Below are 18,437 nucleotides of genomic sequence, written 5' to 3'. Positions count from 1 at the left end.
GCTAAACTAACTTTTTATATCTGTTTTAGAGGAATGTAACTGAGTAGAATGATGCTTAATATTTAATAGACACTATACCTATGCTGTTTCTAATAAATACTATATGTGTACAGTGTTTTGCGTGGACTTAAAATATCATAAATTTAATAATGTCTGATGAATAAATTATATTCATTCTGTAAACCTTCAATAAATAAATGTTAAATTTAAATGAATAACAAATCTTAAAAATTATCAATATTAGAACAAAATTTAAATCTCTGCTTTCCAAATTAAATTTTCCTTTTTAAGTGCTACAGAAAAAAGCCTTCTGAATTAAAATTACATTATTAAGTTTTGATGAATAGGTAAGATAGATTAAAGGGTGAGTCTGCTCGCTCAGTAAATCATAGTTCTTTGTGCTTGTTTGTTTTGTTTTGTTTTCAACTTTAAAGGAAGGGCATTGCTTAGTTGTACCAGTTAGGTTCTCAATAATGATTGCAACCCATCTTTTTAAGAAATATCATTTTATTCTGATTCTGATGTTCAAAATCTTTGCAATTTTATATGTGATTGTGTATGAATCATAATAATTTTCATTGATCATTTGCTATGTACCAGGAGCTATGCAAAACACTTTGTATGAATTATCTTTTTTAATCTTCACAAAACCCCATGAGGGAGTAAAAGTGCTGCCTCATTTTTAAATAAGATGAAGTTCAAAGAGGTTCAATAATTTGCTCAAGATATAAGTGATAGAGACAGTGATTTAAACCTTAGTCTATCAAATTCCAAAGTGTCAAGCTTAACACTTTTATCACATTTCTTCTTTTTCCATCTTGTAAAAATTAATAAACACGAACCTCATTTAAAATGAAATCAGAAGATCAAAAGGGGGGTGCTTTTCATGCCCCACTTTGATCTCAGACCCCAACAATAAGGACCCTTTGTTTACAATAGCTCTCCCAACTTCTTCTCTATAAAAGAGTCTCCTTTCCTTTGTTTCTTGAGACTTGCTTGCCATTCTTTATTTGATAGCATACCCCAAATTGCAGTTCTTTGCTGCTCCTAAATAAATATATTTTTCTGGAGAAATATCTGGCTATCTATTTGTTTAAGGTCAACAATCTTAACTTCTTTTTCTTTTGTGATGTTTTACTGCAATAGCCCATTCTTTGCAAAATCATATGTGCTTTAAGGCCACTTTATGTTTCTTCCTTTAATTATTGTTTAGATATAATGAGCATAGTTCTCTTTTTCTTTAGCTGCTATAAATATAGACCTTGGAAAAATTGTGGCACCCTTGCAAACTCTTGCAAAATACATTTAGCCTAGTTCAACTTTATAAAAACCAATTTTCAGTTTGCATGTTTTGAGCAAACTGGAAGCCTTGTGTTTTTAGCATCTGTTTGTCATTCACCTAGAATTAATATCTTCTTTTAAAGTTTATAAAGTTATCTTCTTGACAGTATTTCATACCATAAAATTATCCATATAAAGGCTTTAGTTGTCCCCAAAGATTGATTTTTATATTAAAAATAAAATAAAACATCGATTCCTAAACCTATATGGGGATTAAATTATTGATTTGGATTAAAAACAAACATTGACACTTTCATAATTTTATTGCATCTGAGATTCCATTTCTTACTTGAAAATCAAGTTAATCTCTTAGAAGTGCCTTATGCAGGGTGCCTGTGCATTTACTGAAGTCAAAGCTTATAATACTTTGGGAGTTGTAGTGACTCTTATCTGTAAGCACCACAAAGTACCATAAGTAGATTGTGCTGTTCTTCACCTTCACTGCCTGATTATCCCAGTGTTAGATGGCTAGTCAGACATGAGCAACAAGGGAACAAAGGAACAGGGGCCCAGCCCAGAGACCACCCAAAGAACACCCTATTGGTAGTTAGGGAATCCCTCCTGCATCTCCAGAGACAAAGGAAAGGAGGGTCATAATCCTAGCTGGCTTAATTCGGCTACAGACACCTGCGCAGAAGGTACTACCCTAATTTGCCCACAATTTAAGCTTCATTATAATACTATGTTTATGCCTGAAAGTTCATGAATCTAATTATAACAGACTTAATTCTGGGTAAGCACATGAACACTAGGCAGTTATATAGTGGCCGAGTGTCAATCAAAATGACCTCACTTGCCAATCACCTAAGAACACCTTCGTAACCACCCACCACGGCCCTAAATATAACACAGACCTCCCCCTTCCCCAACCTCACCACGCACTCTCAGGGTTACAGCTCTCTGTCTTCCCTGGCTGTAATCTGTGACCTCCCCCCCACGGCCCCTGCCCTGGGTAGTATCCTCATTTCCATGTGGTTAGCCAGTTTTCGGCTTGACCCATTTCCTATCTCATACCCCATGCCATTGAATTATGCACAGCTTCAATTTTTCACTTCTTGGTCTGTATGGATTCAATAAACCACATAAATATTTAAGGACAAATTAATAAATTACCATCTATAATAATGTGTAGCAATTTAGAATTATATTATCTATGGTACTCATAAGGTAATAATAATAGCAAACATTTATTGAAGGCTGACTGTTCTTGGCATTTTGTTATGTAGTGCTGTATATTGTTTAATAAATGAATATTTCTCATATTCACTCAGTTGAAATTCATTTCCTCATCAGTGATAAGGACCTAGAGGTGTGTTACCAGAACTCTGATCACCCCCAACAACACCGGCCTCTCATCAGAAGAATAACATTTCAAGATTAGGTCGTAGCCAACTTAAGATGTTAAACTGAGGGATTAATTTTAGAAAACATTTATGTTCTAAGATAGTTTAGAAATTTTTTTACTGAGTTTGATAACCTGTAATTTTTTAAAATTTCTTATGTAAAAAATAAAATATTTAGGTCAAAAACCAAATAATCTCAATAAAAGATATGGTAGTGGATAGAAGACCCACCAAGGGGACAAAGATTAGGTCATCAGTCTGGCTCCAACTCATTCTAGCCCTGTGACGTTAGATAAGTCAACATGTCAACATGTTCTTTGTCAGTTTCCTCCACATTTAAAGGAAATTTTAAAATCTATTCTAAGTACTGCACAATGGTCTTATAAGGATCATATATGAAGAGATATAATATGTGAAGTTTTGTGGAGACTTATATATGAACTTATATAAGTTGAATTTTTTAAAATCTTTCTCACTGAAGCTAAACTCTGCTAGTCTTTTTGCCAGTTCTCAAAGTATGTCCCTTGATGAAGGATAAGTTTTATGAGAATATAATATTCTTATTTTATGGGGGGGGTGCGACGAAGGAGGAGGTCTGTGTTACATTTAGGGCCGTGGTGGGTGGTTACAAAGGTGTTCTTAGGTGATTGGCAAGTGAGGTCATTTTAACTATGTGATAATTATAAGGTAATAAAAGAAAATGTTAGGTAGCTATTCAGACATGAGTGATAAGGGGGAACAAAGGAATAGGGGCTCAGCCTAGAGACCACACAAAGAACACCCCCAATAAGAGTAGAATTCTGGGTACACACATGCGCACTAGGGAAAGTTATCGTAGCCAGGTGTCAATCAAAATGACCTCACTTGCCAATCACCTAGAAATAGAATGCCTTTGGATTCACCCATCATGGCCCAAATATAAGGTAGACATTTCCACTTCTGGGTCCTTTTTGCTCTTCTGGGCTCCCCTATTTGCCATTCTGGGTTCTCTTTTTGGTAGCCTTTCATGGCCTTTTTGGCCTTTTGTGGCCATTTTGGCCACTTCGTGTTGGTTACGGCGCTGGAACCATGTGCTTCCTTGATGGATACTTTGTCTTTCTCCATGTGCCTCCTTGGGGCATTCTTTGTCTTTCTAAAATATATTTTTAATAAAACTATTAAATCTCAATGATCTGTGATTCTTCACTGCATCATTGGAGAAAGAACAGAGGAAAAATGCTAACTATATGTCTGAGCTGTCATTACCCTTCTCCCTCCCCACTACCGTTGGAGTGATACTAAACTCCGATCAGCTCCAATGGTGACAGAAAACATTTATTGAAAGCTGACTTTTCTAGTCATTTTGTTATGTAGCAACTATACGTTGTTTAATCCTCGCAACAAGCCTATGACTATTTATTATTTCCTTTTTTACAGATCTCAGCTTTGAACTCACATCTGATTTCAAAGCCTTTGTTCTTAACCATAATTCATATTGCCTCAATCCCAGGAAATGAGACAATTAAAAAAAAAACCAAAAACATAAATGATACATTTCTTTGTAAATATTACTCAAATCCTTGAAATTCCATGTTCACTATGCCTTGTGAGACATCTTCCAAGGTATATCATTTCTGAAAAATCTAATTGTATTCTCAGCTCAATTTTTGTCTGCAATCCAAAGTAAATACTTTATTTATTAAATTTGAATAAGAGTAATTTTTCACTGGTTCCAAAAACCAAAACTACATGAAAAAATAAAAATTGGTTATTTTTAAGTATATCTAAATTTTATATTCTAATCTCTAAAGAAAATTACAAAATTGTTCTAAAATGTACTGAATACTGTCAGTATCTTTAAACTATGTCTTTAATCACACAAGATGGCAGTTCTGGAAGAGAAAAAAATCACCCAAAATGTAAGTTTCAGTATATTGGTTCAAACATAAACTAAAACAAAAACAAAATTTATTTGCTTTTATTTCAATGCTTTCATTTCATAAATTGGGACACCGAGGCCTGGAGGGTTGATTGGATATCCTAGTTATTACCCAAATCCTATTTCTCTAGTGTTTGACTTCATTATGCATTCTTCTACATGTATCTTATATTACTTACCAAGACCACAGGTAGACAACTAACAATTCAAAAGTGAAATTATATGTCATACTCAATCCAAATATTTGGAGATTGTTTAATAAAACTATGTATATGTCATTCAATTATTTCTTTTAGAATGTAACTCTTTTTGTCTGACTAATAATCAGCTAAATGCTTAACAAAGTCATAATGTACTAATTATAAAACTAATTCCTCCTGTAACAACTACCTTAACGAAAGAGCCTCCCAACTATGAGATATTTAGATAAGTATTTAATATAACAGTAAAGTATGAAAACAACTGTGTTGTCTTCTAAAAAACTAATCAAATGTATGTGTCTTCAATGATTTGTGCCAAACAAGTAATTTGAATTTGTAATCCTTGATGTTTTAAAAAATATTTTCTTCAGTGTAGTGTCTCCAGTTATATTTGAATACCTTGAAATTCAGTTCATTGTACACATTTATGTCTTATATGCTTACTACCCAAAGCTGAATAAGGCATTTTCACAGCTTCCGTGAGTACACAGTAAAATAAGATGTAATCAGTGATAACACTGTGAATGTGACAAGTATAATAAAGGTGGCACAGAAGCACAAAGCAGGTTCCAGCCTGATAGGAGGAGAAACATAGGGTAAGTATGAGCAATATAAAGAAGAGATGTTCCAGGTAAAAAACACAAACAAGTAAAGGAAAGAACTTGTGAAAGCGTGTGGTAGGTTTCGGAAGAAAGGTGCAGAGTTCACAAAGGCAAGAACATGAGGTATAGGGGAGAATAAAAGAAGTTGATGCTTAAAATATTAGCGGGTGAGTTTACAGAAGTCCTTTACTAAGTAGTTTAGACTTTACCCAACAAGCAAAGAGTCATAAAATGGTTCTAATCAGAGAAAAATCTCATTGTATCTTTGTTTCTGAAAGATAGTAGTATTCGCAATATAGAGAATGGACATCAAACAATGGATTAAAAAATAAGTTGAGTAGTTTATCAATGAATTTGTTTTTAAGTTTCAAGATATTTTTCAAATAGGTCAGGGTGCTTCCTATTTTTCTGAGCCACTAAGCCTGGATTTAGATTTCAGAAACTCTTCAACTTTTTCTCAGCTTAAATCTTACCTCTAGAATAGTCTCACTTTTTTCCCTTATGATAGCTTCACGCAAATGTAGAAATGCACCTACCACCAGACGAAATGTCACTGGCTTATTTTCTTCCAGCTCCTTTCAGATCCCCTACGGTGAAAGTTTGTTGGCTGCTTTCCCAGTGCGCATCCTCTCTTTTCGCATCATCAAAAAACTTTATTTTCAATAGGTGTTTACGTGCATCTAAGTAAGTTCATGCTATCCTCAGATCCAGCAAGGAGACCTGGCCTAAGTTAATCGGTATATTTCATTCTCCTAGCATGTCTAAGTTTGTTCAATCAGACTGAATTTCAGAAATTTGCTGGAAATAGTGGAACACAAACATTTTATTTTTCTTTCCTAAAGTTAATCAAGAAGACACCTGGATCTGAAAGCTACTGGCAGACAATTTAGATGAAAAGGACATATGAGGATAGACCCCACTGGAGACAAAATGAATGGAAAGAAATCAAGTCCTGATCAAATGGCTTTAGCCTTTGGGTTAAGACTCACTCTCCTAAAACCGGACTACCCCTGGACTTTTAAGTCATTTGAGACAATATAATTTTCTTTATTGTTAAATTATACTGGCTTAAGTTTTCTGTATTTATAACTAAAAATATTATAACCATTACATACCTGTGCTCCATGGATTGCAATTAACATGTCTCATTTCCTTCTAGGTATTTTCTTGAATTTTGGCTTCTTTGTATTGCCACAATAAAATACTTAATATATTTAAATACACTCGTACTAGGATATTTTAATCATTTTCATATCCTCCTATGATTAATAATGGCCTTAAAGGTGTACAAAAATAAATATATAATTTAAATTGATATTAGCTTTATTTAATTTCATGTTATATTTAATTTAACAAATGAAATAAAATTATACTTTTGAATAAGGAAAAAGTCAATTTGACTAAATATGCAGATTGAAGTGTACAACTACATTTTTAAATTTTGTTTTACAGTTTTTAAATTAAGGAAGATATATACTTATTTGATTCGATTGGTTTTTAATATCTTTAGACAACTGCATATGTTCCTGATAACTTTAGATAGTGTTTCTCAGAATGGTGCTTGAAGAGACATGAGGTAGGTAGGCAAACTTTTTGGAAATCTCAGCTGAGGGAACCAAGGATGTGTATTACATGATACTATAAGTTTAAATAAAATTTCAACATAAATATGCAAGTGCCAAGAAGACATTTTTCTTTTTCTTAACCAATAAAAAATAACAATTCTAGATTTTGTTAGACGGGTTGTTCATTAACTAGTTACATCATACGTATCTGTAGTAAATAGAATTCTCAACAGTTGGCAAGGAGAGCTGCTGCCCATTTATAAATGCCTTATGTTTAACCCATTATTGTTGAAATTCAAGGCATCTGTGGCTTTTATCTCTAGAAGCTTGCTACTCAAGGATTGGTCTCAGCGTGTCCTTTAATATGCATATGATATGTGGATCTCATTAAAATGCAGATTCTGATTCCACTCACCTGGGGGTAAGGCCTGAAGATTCTGTTTCTAACAAGTTCCCACAGTGATGCTGACCCTACTGATCCTATCTACCACAGCCTGAGAAGCAAATATATGCCTATCCTCATGCAATTCAGGAAAATCTCTTCAACGTTTATATTATTTTCTAAAGCTGTTTTTTGATTAACACAGTCATGGAGTCATGAAATTTTAGGTTGGGGAAAATCTGAGAAGTCCACGATAACTGCTTCATTATATATATGAGAGAATTAAGGTCTTTGGGGAGGTGCCTCTGCCCAGTTTCCTCATCCCTTTACTAGCAAGCTGTTCAGGGAGGAAGAATTGTTAATCTGGTTGTTCAGAGCTCAGGACATTAAGTGGGCCACTTGTTACTTGTGTGCTAATGTGCTTGAAAGGCCAGCATCCTTGTAGTGCCCTCTCCCTTTTTCCTGCCATGAATGCTCAGTCTCCCACTTCCTCCATTTGTGCAGTCAAGTGGCAAATGAGGAGAGCCCTGTTCCACAGACTCACACGCTGTCTCCCTCTGCTAGCAGGGCAGTCTGTGCCTTGTGTGTGGAACAGAAGCAAAGAGGTGAAAACCCTCTCACAGCTCCAGATTCTAGGAATCAGCCTGATATGCCAATCCATCCCAGGGACAAGAAAGCATTGTGAATGCAGCACTGCAGTCTGGTTTAGACAGGTAATGGTCCTTGAATTATGAGACAAGACTAAGTTTAATAGGAACTATGATTATAAATCCTCCGACAGCATGTATTTTCTGTGCTAGCAAAGTGCTTGAAACATAGTAGATCCCCAATAAAAGCATGTACCAAGTGAATTATCATTTCACTTTTATGAAATTGCATAGTATTGTATATAATGCATTTATCTCTATTTTTTGCACTGCTTGTCAGTTTTTGAAACTACTGCAAAAATGACTTTACTTTCTCTGAGAAGAACCTAAAGTTCTTACCAAACAATATTTTTTTGCTTCTGGTCACTAAACTTTGCTTCTTTTTATCATGTAAACTCTTTTGTGCTTATTTAAGTAAAACAATAGGACATGCTTTATATACTATTTTCATAAATAGGATACATATTTATGAAAATAGTATATAAAGCATACAACACTTAAATTTCTTTTCCCAGGAAGGTACCCCTGAGACCCAGCAGAGTGGGCTCAGTCCCTAGAAATCCTTGAGATGTGTTTCCCAACACATCTGCAACAACTTGGCTCAAGAGGAAGATCTGAGGGTGCAGCTTAGGCTTGTCTTGTGATCAAAGAACTCCAGAGTATAATGTGAATCTAGAGTACCTCCCAAGTACGTGATAATTCCTTTTTGGGTCTTAAATTCACTCACATGATATAAGAAATAAAGGCAGCAATGCAGAACATTAAATTATGCAGAAAAACAGCCATCAAAAAAGTGAGATTTCATTTCAAATTGCTTGTAGAAAACTAAACCTTCAGATTGTCTTTGTATCATGGTCCCATGTAGAGAACTTTCTCTTTTTGTCTTTATTGTATTGAAGGGTAGATGTATTTGTTTGGTTCTGACCTGGCAGTTTTGAAAAGGAATTCATCTTCCTTACTAGAAGATATCGTGGATTGCTATAAAACAGACAAGGGGTGATTTGACCTTCAATTAAATAATCATACATAAATTAAATTTATGCAAAAAGTGGCTATGGGCTCACCACACTCTGCATTACTTAAGTGTACAATTAATGGGCATGGACAATTAAAAGAATGAAAACAGTGATAATGACTGAGCATACTCTATAATATCTAAAAGTACTCTGACACCCCTCTTATTATGGCATAGATCTAATATTTACATTTTCATAATTTCCTTAAGGGTTTATGTAGTCACTGGTTAATAACTTAGAAATATGTCTTTAAAATTGTTCTCTTCAAAAGTAGATCATGAAAGGAAAAAAAATGGCATTTGTAGGGCCAATTAATTATCAGATCAAATTAAAGTATTTATTAAAATTACATAATATAAATTTAATAGCAAATAATTAGAATAAAAATTTTGTTTCTTTTAATGAAGGGACAACACACTTTCTAACTCTCCTCCAAGGTCATTACTGAAACATGGGATCGGTATGAGTAATTATAACATCATGAATACTTAAATTTCTCTCATGCTGAGAAAGCCATGGTAAGATTATAGCTAGCACACCAATTTTGCTACATGAAATTTCAACTGGAAAGCTCAAACCATCTTGCCTTAGAACGATCTGTTACATTCCGCTCTACCTGTCAAAAAGAAAAATAAGAGAAATACCTGAGATCCAAGAACTTGTAGTTTGCACAAAACCAGTCTCAAGAATACTTGAAGCTTGTAGGTAACACTTTGATGATCCAGTGGTCAAAGCTATTGTTTCTGATATAGATTCAAGGTACTCTCTTTGTTTTGCAGTTTTCTAGATCATGCCTCTTTAAGTTTTCACAAAAGTAGGTACAATCTGTAGAAAGAGAATATGGACAAACATTGTGTGTAGCAATGGTTATAGTAATTCTGGTGAAATTCAACTTCGTTTAGTTCAGAAAATTGGATAAACTCAATTTTGTAGGATTTTGTAGAATAAAATTTTGTAAGTTTGTGTATAATACCACTATATTCTAATTCACAGGACCTATGCATATTTCCAAATTATGTGCTCTTTATGAGAAAATAGGACTAAAAGTTTATATTGAGCATCTTTGTATATGCCATCTTATTATTTAATTGTCCATACCACCACACATTTAAGACCTTATCACATAGTGTCTTTTGAACATATCTCATAGTACGCTCCACCATAGCAACGAGTTTAAAGCATATGGTAGGTACAAAGTAGAGTAACTTTAATGACCCTCGTGATCACTTCCTCCTACCTGTTGTATCATACAACACACTCCTTAGCTTACTTATTTTCTTGCTGTATAGTCCATCTGTGTGCAAGGGTAACAAGATAATTACATAACAGTAGTAAGTGATGGCGAGGGCACCAACCCATCAGAACAGGTGGAGCCACAGTACTATAGCAGGATCCTGGAGGCCTTTGCTGGATAGACGTTAACTTTTTAATTGCCATTATACAGTGATTGTCCCAAGGGTCTATCCTTGGAGTTGGGATAGTGAAGGCAGAAAGCACATTGGAGAGCTTGAAACAGCTGTATTTACTACCCAATACAGAAATAATTCAATATTTTAATAATAATCATGATAATGACAAAATGGACTATCAGCTGACCACAACTTTATTAATTTCTATGACTTCAATTGACACATTCCTCAGGTGACCAGGAAATCTACAGCTCTCATCTTTAATTCATTTTCAACTTCAGGCCTGTATTTTCAAAAATCTGTTAGATAGAGTCATACTGATACCTTGTCGATCTTTCACACTCAATAAATCCAAAATTAAGAGGACCCTCTTCCTCTATAAACATAATCTTTCAATTGTCTTCTCTTTCCCTGTAGAGACATTGCCAACCATTTTGGTTCCCAGCCTAGAAATTTGAGACCATCTCTGACTTTACCCTCTCTCTCATCTTCAACATCATATTTGCCATCCTATTTTGTCAATTCTGCAGTAAAAATAGCGCTGTCATCCATCCTTTTCTTCTTTCTTATCACCATGGTAGTTTGGGCCCTCATACCTCTTGTTTATGTCATTGTAATAGACACAACTTCACTCCCTACTGCCAGACTCCCACTTTTTATTCACTGTTAAATGCAGAAAAGACTAGGATTGCTTTTCTATCCAACAAATTTGAAGTTGTGCATTGATCAAAAACTTGCTCCAAACTTCTACACCTCAAACATACCAACTGACCTTTTCAGCCTCATTTTGTTTCTGCATCCACACACCCACTTGCTCTTGTCATCCTTTTCATCAATTTCTTCTCTCTGAATTAAATTAATATTTTTTTCTCTACCACTATACCTTTGCTCATGCAATCTTCTCATCCTGAAAGGCACCCCCTTTCTCTTCCTTTCCTATCAAAAATCCTAGCTTTTTCCATAAGACTCACTTTTCCCAAGAATTCTTTCTCAATCCTTCCAAACAAATCAATCACTTTCCAGTAAGTGTTCTACATGGGTCTTTTTAGTTTATATTTGGCAGTGATCATATTTGGCCTATTTTACTACTATTTGGTTTATAGATGATAAGCTTCTTGATATTTGGAACTATATCTAATGCCCAATAGTCTCTAACCCAGTACCTTAAGTTGAGTAAGCTCTTAATAAATATGTGTGGAGTTATTTGCGGTCTCTCCATCAAGACATGGTGATTCACAGTTTAATATTTCCAAGTCGTGACACTACACAGCCTCTTATCTGGATCCTATCTCTAGAGTGAGTCAGGATGTCAGTCGCTAGTTAGATACAAATGCCTCAATCAGCTGAGAAGAAATACAACTCAAGCATTGTAATATACCTCAGAGCAACACATATATTACATAAAAGTGCTGTGTTTTATGGGTAAAAATATTTACTTCAAAGAAAATTTGTAGTATATTTGGTTAGGTAAAATACTTAATATAAAACCAAGAAATATTACTTATGCAATTTTGTCTTGTCTGTAGATATCCCATATGTAATCATTTTTGGCCTAAATTCACCTCATAAGTTGAACTAAAATCTTGCGTAGTTGAACTCATATTCATAATATTAAAGGTTTATCAACAGAATTGAGTTGTTTCTACAAAGTACAGCAGCAACTTGGGAAGCATCTTGAATTCAATTCAGCAGACATTTATTGAGCAGGTATACTGGTGCTGGCACTGTGGGGGATAAAAAAAAAATAAAAGATGAAGGATGTATGATGCCTGCCATGAAGATCTCTTGAATGAGAATAATTCAAGGCCAGAACATATGAGAAACCATTTTCTGAAAAATATTCTGAGCTCTTTCGTTTAAATGGAGGTTGACATGGAATGCCTTGCAGAGAGAAAATTGAGTTTTTTCTATTTATTGGTGGAAATTAATGTACTAGTCAAACCTTTCTTGAGTGCTCACAATGTGCCAGATAGTGATTCGGTCACTGTCTGTTTGGAACTTGCTGCGTCTCTAACGATTTTAAAATTCTATTTTATAAAAACAAATTGAACAATTATATTTTTGCTGTGGTATGTTGTATAGTGCAAATAACTCACAAAGTGCCACCTGTGAACTTGAGGTCTCATCTTAGAGTCTAATAGAGTCTCACTGATGTCCAATGTATAAGTTCTATGACATATTTGGTTTATAAAAACAGAATCCAAAATTCTATGTCTTTTACACAAAGGTGATTCTACACAATACTTCCTCCCTTTCTATTTATTTAATATGAGTGAGACACCTGAGTCCCCTAAATTATTTTTACTATCAGTAATGTAATATTCACCTTACCAATGTCTTTTTATCCATCTCAAGGAATATATTTATTTTATTTTATTTTATTTTAGCCACTGTTATCAACAGTTAGTGAAAATAACAAACTCTCATAATATCATACATCATTACCATGTTTGGCTTATTTAAGAATCAATGGTCTTTGATTAACAATTTTCTTCAGAATTTCCAATCCAGATGATTTATGCATATTTAAAATACATGGTAAATGTTTCACTATAAAATAATTATATCAAATTGCATTTCTTTAATTAAATTCCTTGCTATGTTTTATTCCGATGAGTATACAATGCAGTTTGTATAGAGTGCCAAATAAAAACTAACAATTAATTTGGGGGCTATTGCTGTAAAAGTATGTTATCTTTTATATCTATCACAGCATTACTTATTATCAGCTTCACACATAGCACTTTGCCTTTGATTTATACAAACAACTGTAAATGTTTTATATATTTGTGAGGAAGTGAATGATATTAGACCATCAATCCATGGGGACTTCAAATCAGGAAAAAAAAAAAAAAGCTATTACATTTCAGAAGCTGTTAAATCAGTTGTGCCCCCTGGCTGATTTTGTCAGCTATATTTGCTGTGGGTAAAACCGTTGATGCCTGGAATACTGGAACGGCCCTGAGAGTGTTGGAGAGTAAATAGCAGCAGAGTTGTAAACTACACCACACATCTCACACTTACCGCATAAGCCCGGCTTACACTTTCCTCTGAATAAATCCAGCAGCTTTAAAAAGAGCAAGAGAGAGAAATGAAGGCAAGGGGAGGAGAAAAGAAGACAAAACTGGGCCCATGCCTTCTGTCACTGCCTCTAGCTTTAGCCTCTCAGCAGCCTGCCAACAGGACACTGTTCTGCCAGTTGTAAATTTTAATTGGCCATCTGGGGAAAGCACAAACCACTGACTAGAGATTAATCAGCAAATTAACCCAGGCATAATACACATTTCCCACTGGACCTGATGCTGCTCTAGGCTGGAGCAGAGCAGCCAGGGATGCAGGAGAACTTGTGTAGAATGCCGTTATTGCGTTACTGCTTACCACCATGCAGGAAAACATCTTCTCAGTGTCCTGAAATTCCCTCCTGTGTGACCTTGTTAGTGCCCCTGATTTGTATGGCAGTCGCAAAGAGGCTTTTTTTTTCCCTGTAAAGTGCTAAACACAGATGGCTCAGGTATTGTGATTGCTGGCAAAAATGTTGATGAATCAGTGAAAGTGACAACTTTTCTCTTGTGGGCTATTCACTTGGTTTGCTAAAGTACCTACAGGAAGAAACAATAGTGTACCTGGATTTTTACCAGCTCTGTGAATCATCAGAGAATCACATTTATTTAGACAATTTCTTGCATGAAATTGAAATGCCTTTTCATAGTTTCTGCACTGTAAAAGCAGATTTGTAAATAATAAAGCCTCCTTCTTTAAGTCTAGGTTATAAAAAATAATTTAAGACAAATGTGCATCATCAATATAGGATAGTGTAGCCTCAAATCTTTCAACAAAAGTCTTATCAGCTCATGGCCATGCTCTGAGCTGAGATAGGGAAAGAGGATAACCCTAAAAGAAGGACATATTAAGGTGATAAACACCAGAAAGGTAAAGTGAAAGCTGATGGGAAATTGGGAGTGGTTTTGATACAGGATAGAGTGAAATGACTGTGTGGAGGAGGTAACTTTACATAGCTTTTGGAATAATGGAAATGGAAGAGCTTGGTGCTTTATTACAAATAAGGATCTTTAGGATATGAAATATCGAGGAGTCTCAGAGTCGGTACTATAAAGCCCAAATAAAGGGCACTTTGAATAAATTTGCTTGAAGGGGCCTAAGGGAGGTTAGAGGGTGACAAGGCTAGGGCAGGTAGGGAAGAACGGAGATTCTCCATCACATTAACAGTTGCATCTTCAGAAGTTAGCATGGTACATAATATAGTGGCATATACTAAGCACTCAACATGTTTTTAATGAAAGAAGACATACCTAGCTTTAATACAATTAAAGCCATTGTTATATCAGCATACCTTCTATTGCCTTTACTGTCCATAGTCCATGCTGAATGAGCAATAAACTAGCAGTAGACCATGTGATGAGGGTCCTTACTCAAACCATCCTCGAAGCACCAATGTCTAGGCTGACAAGAGAGAAACCAATGATATCACCTAGTGCAAAGACTTTGAACAAAACGTAGATCAGCTGGTCTAATCAGATTATTTTCCTGGAAATTTGGAAATGAGGCACCGAGAGACTCAGTTAGAATAAGACTTGTAGGATAAAGGCAGTGATGCAGGAAAGTCCAAAGTGGGTAATCCATTGATTCATATGTGCAAGCAGAGGAAGCCACTATGCTGAAAGAGAAGAATGGAGCAGACTTGCTGGGAAGAGTGGCAAGGAGGAGGCAGACAGTCACTAGAGAGTCTGTCTCAGTCCCATCTTTCCCAAAGCCCTCTTCTACTTCTTTTCTTGGCCTCTGATTTTATGCGATTTGAGTGAGTTTACATAGCATTCTGATTATTGCAACCAAAAAAACCTTGACCAGAACAACCATCAATAGCACTAGCACCATCATAAACTAATAGCCAGAGGAGACAAACAAAACTAGTAATTGTTGCCCCCACCCCTTCCAATAGTGCACAGAATTTAGAAACTCTGAAGCATGCTGGTCATTTTCAGAAATACAAGTCATGGTAGATTATTTTATATAGCTCTGCTCTGACCCACCACTAAATCGCATGGACCCATTGACCTGCCTCTGGCAAAATAGATAGATTCTTTTCTTTCACAACCAGGTATGGATTTCTTTCTGTTTTATTACATTATTGCAAGCAATGCTGCCTGCCAAACCACATGCCCTTAAACTGAAATGGCTTCTGGCCGAGCGCTGGATAATCTGTGACAGTAAATCAGTCAATTTGCACAGCCTAGAGACCATAGCGGTTAAATAGATGTCTTTGGCTTCAGGTGGGGAAACCTTTGCTCAAATACCCAGCTCAGCTCCTAGTAAGGCCTTCAAAAAGCTTTTATTTAAATAGTATTTTAAATCACCCAGCAGTTATTGTGAGATTTTACATGGAATATAAAGGCATAAAAAAGAGAGTAGGCAACAGTTCTGGATTAAATAATAAATTCAATAATTGGTAAAAGCAAAATATTAGAGTCTTTTAGCATTTCTAATATTAAAAAAAACTTTTAAAAGTGTTGACACGTCTGGCCTTTGCTCATTGTATCTGACTCGAATGCTCTGGTTGTGTATACTGAACACAGGAAATAACTTCTAACACAACAGTTATTGGAGAGTGTAGTCATTATTTTCAGGGTGCACTGGTGGATGGATTCCTTTATCTCCCCTGGGAGGGATGTGATTCAAAGGTTAGAACAGGCTCAGATAAATTCTTTTCAGTTTGTGTGGACTCTTCTGAATTACTCCAGAGCCTTCCTATCTAGCTTCAACTCTGTTCCCCTACTTCATGTTATCTCAATTAGATATGAAAAATTGGAGGAAATTGTATTTACTCATTCGTAAAGAAAAAAGAGATTTTTGACAAGAAGATACTGGGAATACAAAAGTCCAGTGTAGTATAATGATAATGGTAATATAGATCACCTATTGTTATGCTTGTACATAGCTTTCTATGTACCATGTATTTTAATGAAATAAAAACGAAAGAGATGCAGAGTAATATTTTGAGTTTATGTATTTCTTTTTTCTAAATATCTTAAAATAACTTGTGATCTTATACTATTTTATCTTTATATCTAAATAGAAGATAGTTTCATGGGGGATGATTTCACACAATGTTGCTAAGATGCAGAAATAGAATCAAGAAAGTTGAGATATATAATTATCAGGAAAAAATGGAAAATTAATTTACAAGAGTTCTTATTACACAGTAAAAGTGTGGGGTATATTTATGTATTTGATTTACTTAAAAGAGTGACCTGCAAGGTCCTACATATCTGGCTTCACCTCCTTTCTTCCCTATTCCCCACTTCTTCTATATCCTGTTCTACTTCTATATCTTATGCCCCAGCCACCTGGAATTTCTCTGTTTCTGCAACATAGCATAACTTTCTTTGGCTAAATATCTTGCATATACTCTACTCCCTAACATGCCCTCACCACTTTCATTCCTTCTTTACCCAGAAAACTCCCATTCATCTTCAAGATCTTGGTCATATGTTGCTTTGGGAAGCCTTTTGTCTTCCCCAAGTAGAGTTAATTGCTTTGCTTTTGTGGGCTCCACCAGCACTATGACCATACCATTGCTTTAACTCATAACACTTTTTATTAAAATTTATCTGCCTGTATATGTCTTGTCAACCAGGATGTAAACTCTTTGAGGACAAAACTCAACACAAAGCATAATATCCTGTGTATAGTAGACAGTCCATGAAATATTTGGTGAATGAAGACACTAATGAATTATTTGTAGCAGTGGTAGCTTTAGGGATATGGGCAAAGAGCCTTTATTCTCTGAATGGATTTCAGGACCAATATTGTTTACCTTGATGACAGAAAAAGACTCAAGTATTTCAAGCATAATTAAACATGACCTTGGTTTATTCTGGTCAACACTGGCTATACTATCGTTTTAATTTCAGTCATTTTATTGTGTGAAATGGAACTTCATTATGGTGCTAATCTGAATTCTCTTGATGACTAATGATGTTGAAAATTGTTCAATGTGCACGCAGGCCATTTGAATATTTTCTTTAAAAATATTTCATTCAAATAATTTGCCCATTTCAGGAAAGTAGGAGAAATTAAGTGTGGGTTCTCTTTATATTCTAAATGTAAATATCTTGTCAAATACGTATATTGGATTTTTTTCTCCCAATCTGAGGCTTGCTTCTTTATCTTATTGATGCTATCTTTTGATCTATTACTTTTTTGAGTTAATATTTGTGCATGATCTGAGGTGGAAGTCACAATTCATTTTTTTCTATATAGATATGTAGTTGTTCCCACACCATTTATTGAAAATACTGTAGTTTCACCTGCTGAATTATGTTGGCACTTTTCTTGACAACATATTGACCATAGCTATATGGGTGAATTTTTGGACTTTAAATTTATCTATATATCCATCTTTACACCAGTACTACGCTGTCATGATTGCCATTGCTTTGTTACTTCACTGTTTTTCTGTTTTCTATCTCATTGATTTCAGGCATTAAAGTCTTGAAATTAGGTATTAAAGGTCCTCTAAATTTTTTTAGTATTGTTCTGTATTATTTTCAATATTTTAAGTTTTGTATTTTCATATAAAATTTACAATAAGTTCTTAATTTCTAAAAAATGTTTACTGAGATTATTAAGATTGTGTTATATCTACAGACCATTTTGGGGAGAATGTACATCTTAACATTGAGTCTTTCTATGAGCATAAAATATATCTTTTTTTTTACATTTTAATACTCTCAGTAATGCTTTCTAGTTTTCAGTATAAAGGTTTAACACATTTTTAAATTTATTCCTGAGAATTCTATTTTTAATATTATTTTGAATAGGTTTGTTATTAAATTTTATTTTACAGTTGTTTGCTGTTAGATACATACAATCGATTTCTGTATATAGACCATATATTCTATGATCTTGATAAATTTGTTGATTAATTCTAATAGTTTCTTTTGTATATAATTTAGGGTTTTCTACGTAGACAATTATGTCATCTGTAAATAAAAAC

Source organism: Pteropus medius, unplaced genomic scaffold (assembly GCF_902729225.1).
Source record: "Pteropus medius unplaced genomic scaffold, Ma_sr-lr_union100, whole genome shotgun sequence".
NCBI classification, from domain to species: Eukaryota; Metazoa; Chordata; class Mammalia; order Chiroptera; family Pteropodidae; genus Pteropus; species Pteropus medius.
This window is presented reverse-complemented; position numbering follows the sequence as displayed.